The 7,796-nt window shown below is 43.6% G+C and overlaps 1 long non-coding RNA gene across 1 annotated transcript; it reads right to left on the minus strand.

Annotated features, from left to right (window-relative positions):
- Positions 1 to 1,260: 1,260 nt before the first annotated feature.
- Positions 1,261 to 1,857, minus strand: LOC126986213 (uncharacterized). Its single transcript, XR_007739404.1, has 3 exons — positions 1,750 to 1,857; positions 1,462 to 1,605; positions 1,261 to 1,326 (listed from the first exon to the last, which is right to left on the minus strand). It is a non-coding gene; the product is annotated as an uncharacterized LOC126986213 (long non-coding RNA).
- Between the last annotated feature and the right edge of the window lie 5,939 nt (positions 1,858 to 7,796).

A 7,796-nucleotide genomic window follows, 5' to 3' on the forward strand; every position in this document is an offset into this window, starting at 1 on the left:
AGACGAATGAGAGGAAGGAGATGAAGGAGTAGGAATAGATTGGATAGATAGAGGACGGGAAGTAAGAGGAGGAGGAAGAGGAGGAGGAGGAGGAGGAGGAGGAGGAGGAGGAAGATGAGGAGGAAGAGGAGGCAAGAGAAGACTTCCTGCATTCATTAAAGGGATTTCCCAACAAGATACATTTACTTATAAAGAGATTAACGAAGAGGAGGAGGAGGAGAAGGAGGAGAAGGAGGAGGAGGAGGAGGAGGAGGAGGAGGAGGAGCAAGAGGAAGAGGATTACCAGGTCAGTTTGGTGTCCATGGCAGATTACAAAGTGAGGAGGAGGAAGGAGGAGGAGGAGGAGGAGGAGGAGGAGGAGGAGGAGGAGGAGGAGGAGGAGGAGGAGGAGGAGGAGGAGGAGGATATAGGAGTAAAAAGAGGATCTATGTCTGAAACTGGTAGAGAGAGAGAGAGAGAGAGGAGAGAGATCTCTCTCTCTCTCTTTCTCTCTCTAATAATAATCGGTATAATGAGGTCAAGATCTTTAAGAATCACCACCACCACCACCACCACCACCATCACTACCACCACCATCACCACCACTATCACCACCACCACCAACACCACCATCACCACCATCACCACCATCACCACCACCACCACTATCACCACCACCACCACCACCATCACCACCACCATGAATGACTTTGAACTTAAGGATAGAGAGAGACAGAGAGAGAGAGAGACATAGAGAGAGAGAGAGAGAGAGAGAGAGAGAGAGAGAGAGAGAGAGAGAGAGATATTAGAGGGACTGGGGTGGGTTTAATGTCCCAAATTTATTAAGGAAGGAGGAGGGGGAGGAGGAGGAGGAGGAGGAGGAGGAGGAGGTGATGCAAACTTTGAAACTATCATATGTTCTCTCTCTCTCTCTCTCTCTCTCGTTAACCTCCCTTACTTTCTCCTTTCTTTCACTATTTTCCTTCCCCCTCATTTATTTCCTCCTCCTCCTCCTCCTCCTCCTCCTCCTCCTACTCTTCCTCTTGCTGGGGTTTATCACGAGGGACTTCAGGAGTAACAACAAACGAGCGTAATACTGTCTATGTGAAACTCCTTAATCCGAAGTGACTCCTATAATCCAAAGCAATGAAGTTTTGCCTAATTCTCAAACTCTTAGGACCTCACATTACATTGACAGAAAGCTGGTAGGAGGTTGTTGTGGTATTTCCATGGGTAGTTGTCATACCACTAGGCTTATAACACTACCCATGGACATACTAACACCAAAGCCTTGTCACACTATCACCAGGCTCATAACACTACCCATGGCAATACTAACACAACAACCTCCTCTACCAAAGCCTTGTCACACTATCACCAGGCTCATAACACTAGCCATGGACATACTAACACAACAACCAAAGCCTTGTCACACTATCACCAGGCTCATAACACTACCCATGGACATACTAACACAACAACCTCCTCTACCAAAGCCTTGTCACACTATCACCAGGCTCATAACACTACCCATGGCAATACTAACACAACAACCTCCTCTACCAAAGCCTTGTCACACTATCACCAGGCTCATAACACTACCCATGGCAATACTAACACAACAACCTCCTCTACCAAAGCCTTGTCACACTATCACCAGACTCATAACACTACCCATGGCCATACTAACACAACAACCTCCTCCACCAAAGCCTTGTCACACTATCACCATGCTCATAACACTACCCATGGCAATACTAACACAACAACCTCCTCTACCAAAGCCTTGTCACACTATCACCAGGCTCATAACACTACCCATGGCAATACTAACACAACAACCTCCTCTACCAAAGCCTTGTCACACTATCACCATGCTCATAACACTGCAACCAAAGCCTGCCAAATGTGTGTGTGTGTGTGTGTGTGTGTGTGTGTGTGTGTGTGTGTGTGTGTGTGTGTGTGTGTGTGTGTGTGTGTGTGTGTGTGTCCGGAAATGTTTGTGGATATGGAATTGAATAACGTTTTGAAGACTGATCCTCCTCCTCCTCCTCCTCCTCCTCCTCCTACCCCCCTCCCCCCCCCAGGTCGCGGCACACCTGAGCAAACCATTAATTAAGGCCGAAATATCACCTGTCACCTTTGAGAGTCATGTGTGAGAGCACGTATAACCTTGCTAAGTGCTCTCTCTCTCTCTCTCTCTCTCTCTCTCAACTAGTTTAATTTTTGTCTTTCAACTCAAAATAAAGAGGAAAAAAAGGAAAAACAACGAAGAAAACATGAAGAGAGAGAGAGAGAGAGAGAGAGAGAGAGAGAGAGAGAGAGAGAGCATGAGAGAAGACGGTGTTAACAAAATAGATGCGTGCCCCCATAACACTGTCAATACATCCCGTTTTCTATGAAGGATGTATAATAATTCTTGCTCCTCTTCCGCCCACTCCACCTCTCTCTCTCTCTCTCTCTCTCTCTCTCTCTCTTCATCACCCGTTTCCTTCTAGCAATTTACCTCCTCCTCCTCCTCCTCGTCCTCTTCCTCCTCCTCCTCCTCCTCTTTATTGGCACTCATCTCCCTCCTTCCTCCCCTTACCTTAATTTCTTCCTTTCTTCCCTCTCACCTCCTCCTCCTCCTCCTCCTCCTCCCCTCTCTCCCCTTTCCCTCCTTTCTTGGCAATTACCTCACCTCCTTCTTACCTCCTCCTCCTCCTCCTCCACCTCCTCCTCCTCCTTTTCCCTTTGTGTCTTTCATGATATCAAATAAAGAAACAAAAAAACAAAACAAAAATGATGTAACGAACAAAACAAAAACAAACAAACAAACACCTGTTTAATATCTACCTGAGAGAGAGAGAGAGAGAGAGAGAGAGAGAGAGAGAGAGAGAGAGAGAGAGAGAGAGAGAGAGAGAGAGAGAGAGAGAGAGAGAGAGAGAGAGAGAGAGAGAGAGAGAGAGAGAGAGTTGTAGTAGTAGTAGTAATCTAGTGGTAGTAGTAGTAGTAGTAGTAGTAGTAGTAGTAGTAGTAGTAGTAGTAGTAGTTGTAGCAATAATAATAATAATAATAATAATAATAATAATAATAATAATAATACCAGCAATAGGAATAGACCAGTCACCCCCAATATTGCTCGGACAGGCTGAAGAAAACGAGGGATATTGACAAGTGGCGGGAAACACAGGAAGGCCAATACGATAAAAAGAAAATGGGAAAAGGTAAAAAAAAAGGAGGAAAAATAGAAAGAGGAAAAAAAAAGACGTGAAATTCCAATACGGTTTCAACTGAGGATCAAAAAAAAGGAAGGATACAAAAATAAGACAAAAAAGAAGAAGAGGAAAATAGAAAAGAAAGAGAAAGAAAGGAGGGGAAGAATTAAAAGACAAAAGAGGAAGAAAAGAAGACAATAGAGGAAGGGAGAAACAACAAAATAAGAAGGAAGAAAATGAAGTGAAAGCGAAAGAAAGACAAAGAGAATGAAAGAAGACAAGACGAAAGAGAAATAGAAGAATGAAGACAAAAGGAAAGGACAAAGGAGGAACAAAGATGGACATTAAAGGAAAACAATAAAACAAGAAAGAAGAAAAGAAAAGCTGAAAAGAAAGAAGAAAACAGGTAAAAGAAAACAAAAAGAAGAAAAAGAAGAAAGGAAGAACCTCCCAATACGTTTTGAGCCGAGGACAAAAAAATAAAAGAAAGAATAAAATCAATAAAAAATACGAAAAATACAATAATAAAGAAAACAAACAAATACAAATACAGAGAAATATAATGAAATACACAAATAAATAAATAAATAAAGGATAATTACGAAGACAATAAACAATAAAAGGAAAAAAGAAATATGAAACCCAGACATTGAACTCTTAAAAAAAAAGAATTAAAGAAAGAAAGAAGGAAGAGTAGGAGGTAAAAGAAAGAAAGAAAGGAAGGAATAGGAAGGAATAAATGAAGGAAGGAAGGGAAGAAGAGAACCATAGAGAAGGGAGGAAGGAAAGAGAGAGAGAGAGAGAGAGAGAGAGAGAGAAGAGAGAAGAGAGAGAGAGAGAGGAAAGAGAAAAAGAGAGAGGAGAAAGAGAGAGAGAGAGAGAGAAAGAGAGAGAGAGAGAGAGAGAGAGAGAGAGAGAGAGAGAGAGAGAGAGAGAGAGAGAGAGAGAGAGAGAGAGAGACAGAGATACAGAAAGAGAGAGAGAGAGAGAGAGAGAGAGAGAGAGAGAGAGAGAGAGAGAGAGAGAGAGAGAGAGAGAGAGAGAGAGAGAGAGAGAGAGAGAGAGAGAGAGAATCATAATAAATGTCTGTCAGGTTTAAAGCAAGAGATCTGACAACAACAGACTGCCTCCTCCTCCTCCTCCTCTTCCTTTCTTCCTCCTCCTCCTCCTCCTCCTCTTCTTGCAACTTACATCCTCTCATTCTTCATATCCTCCTCTTTCTTCATATATTCCTCCTTCTCCTCCTCCTCCTCCTCCTCCTCTTCTATCCAGGCGTCACCACCACTCGTCTTTAATGCTCCTTGGAGATTCACCACCACCACCACCACCATCACCACCACTACCACCACCACCGTCACCACCACCACCACCACCACCAAGATATCGCGTCAATTACAGTGTTTAAACAAGCGATAATGAGAGAGAGAGAGAGAGAGAGAGAGAGAAAGAGAGAGTTATCTTTTTATTTATTTTTTTCATGAAACTGATCTTAACACTCTCTCTCTCTCGCTAATTAACCTGTACATTATCACACTTTTTAATTACATGTTTGGACACGCTGGGATTTGAAGTTAAAACCCTCCCTTGATATTACCCCTCCTCCTCCTCCTCCTCCTCTCTTTCATTCCCTTTCCCTTCTTTTTCTCTCCTTTTGTTTCCTCTTCCTCCCTCTCCTCGTTTTCCCTGATTCTCACTTGTTTTCCTGTTTTGATTCTTCCTTCTTCGTACTGTTTCCTTTTTTTCCCCTATCTTCTTCCTTTTCTGCCTTTTCCTCCCTTTTTCTTCCTCTTCCCTTCATTCATTTCCCTTCTACTTTTCTTCTTCCTCGTCTTTATCACGTTTGTTTATCTGTTTCTCCTGTTTTCTTTTTCTCTCTCTTTCTTACTTCCGCCTATCTCCTTTTCCTCCTCTTCTGCTCCTCTCCTTTCTTTCTCCTCTCCTTTTCTTCCTCTTTTGTTCCCCTCCTCTCTCCTTTTCTTCCTCTTCTGTTCCCCTCCTCTCATTCTCCTGTCTCCTTTTCTTCCTCTTCTGTACCCCTCCTCTTTTTCCCTTTCCCCTTTTCTCTCTTTCTTTTGCCCTATCATCGTCTTTCATCCTCTCCCTTTCTTCTTCTGCCAATCTTTATCACGCCCTTTTTCCCTCTCCCTCTCTCTTTCAGTTTCTCTATCATCTATCTCTTCTCCTTTCTCCCTGCCTCTCTCCTTCCTTCCTTTTCCTTCTCTCCCATTCCATATCTTGTTCAGTATCGTTTTCCACCCCTCATCTCTCTCTCTCTCTCTCTCTCTCTCTCTCTCTACCTCCTCCTCCCCCTCCCCCTCCCTTTCACTCCAGTTAACACGCCTAAAAAGGATGTAATTCTATGAAACATGAAAACGGGATTCGAATACACGTTCCACTTCCATTAACAACAACAACAGCAACAAGAGCACCACCACCACCAATAATAATAATAATAATAATAATAATAATAATAATAATAATAATAGTGATACTCTTTTTCATCAATTAGTAACGTTATAGCCACAGCAAATTTATGATGGTGTGTCAATTTCTCTCTCTCTCTCTGATGTTATCGATGCTATGACACAATTTAGCATTTTCTTGTCGCCCGTTCGTTTGATTTTATCTCGGGTGGTGGAAGAGGAGGAGGAGGAGGAGGAGGAAAAGGAGGAGGAGGAGGAGGAGGAGGAGGAGGAGGAGGAATGAGAATAAGTAGTAGTAGTAGTGGTAGTGGTGGTAGTAGTAGTAGTAGTAGTAGTAGTAGTAGTAGTAGTAGTAGTAGTAGTGGTAGTGGTGGTAGTAGTAGTAGTAGTAGTAGTAGTAGTAGTAGTAGTAGTAGTAGTAGTGGTGATAGTAGTAGTAGTAGTAGTAGTAGTAATATAGTCAAACTCAATTATGAAGACCGTTTGGGCGGGGCGGTGTGTGTGTGTGTGTGTGTGTGTGTATATATAAACAACTCCCTCTACCTCCCTTATCCCAGCCTTACCTTAATATTCCAGGTCAACTCAATGCAAACGAAACACCCAAACACAAAATAAACACATAAAACACTCACCGGCAGCCTCCATGACACGGCGACGAAGAAAACTGAAGAAAACACACGAGGGAATTTAAACACACCCCCACGCACCATGGCATCATCGACACTGACCTCAAGAATACTGGAACCTCAGGCCTACCATTTTATTTTTCCCTTTTATCCCTTTCTCTTTTATACCAGACTATCCTTGCTATTAAAAACGTGTAAAGTAAGAGTTATTCAATATTTAGGAAGAGAGAAATGCTATGAAAAACCTCCATGTCAGTTAAAATTAAGAAAACGTGGATTGGCTTATTTTTTCCAGTTAATTCTTTTCTTCCTTAAACCAGACCAATTTCACTACTGCAGACGTGTAAAGTAACAGTTATTTAATGATTATGAGGAGAGGATGACTAGTAAAAACCTCCGTGTCAATTAGAATTAAGAAAAAAGTAAATTTGTTGAAGATCATACTTTCGTTACTGGGATTACGGGGCTAGGCTGAGTTCAGGCCACAGGTGCCAGATCATCCTAGTTCACGTTATATTTACCATTTTTTGACACTTAACTACTGCAAAAGGACATAAATAACCAACCATTTCAACGGCAACTATAAATGAATCTAATTATTTGGGTCCAGGAGACAGTTTTAGGCTCAGAAATCGGTAAATATGAGAGCCTGGGTGTGAGGATTTGGCACCACTGTTTCAGGCTTCCCACACTGCCCTGTTTTCAAGGCGTCGGTGTTTACATATTAATTCATATTATTCCTCTGGCTTTTCCGAATACATTATGCCGCCATATTGAGCCCAGCTTAATGAGAATGATTAATATGCATGACACGCCGACCAGACGTCACATCACGGCGCTTCAAAGGCGTGATATGAGAAATGAGGATGAAAGGGAAGACTGGGAGGGGGGGGAGGGGGAGGGAAGGGTTGGAGAAGGGAAGGGAAGGGAAGGGAGGGATGGAGAGAAGGGACGGCAGGGGAAGGGGAAGGGAAGGACGAATGGAAGGGAGAGGAAGAAAGGGAAGGGATTGGGAGGGAAGGAAAGGGAAGGGATAGGAAGGGAAGGGATGGGGAAGGAAAGGGATGGGGAAGGAAGGGAAGGGAAGGGGAAGGATGGGAGGGAAGGGAAGGGGTATGAAAAGGGAAGGGACGGGAAGGGATGGTATGGGGAGGGAAGGGAAGGGAAAGGAAGGGAAACCGAAAGGAAGGGATATGAAGGGAAGGAAAAGGAAAGGAAGTGTAAGACAAGGAAGGGAAGGGAAGGGAAAGAAAGGGAACGTAAACACAAGGAAGGGATATGAAGGGAAGGGAAAGGAAGGGGAGGTAAGCACAGGGAAGGGATATGAAGGGAAGGGAAGGGAAGGGAAGGGATGGGAAGGAAGGAAAGGGAAGGAAAGGGAAGGAGGGGAAGGAAGGAAGGGAAGGGATAAAAAGGGAAGGGAAGGGAAGGGAAGGGAAGGGAAGGGAAGGGAAGGGAAGAGAGGGGGAAGGAAGGGGAGGGAAGGGAAGGAGGGGAAGGGGAAGGGAAGGGAAGGGAAGGGAAGGGAAGGTAATCACAAGGATGGGATATGAAGGGAAGGGATATGAAAG

Source organism: Eriocheir sinensis, chromosome 61, assembly GCF_024679095.1.
Source record: "Eriocheir sinensis breed Jianghai 21 chromosome 61, ASM2467909v1, whole genome shotgun sequence".
Classification (NCBI taxonomy): domain Eukaryota; kingdom Metazoa; phylum Arthropoda; class Malacostraca; order Decapoda; family Varunidae; genus Eriocheir; species Eriocheir sinensis.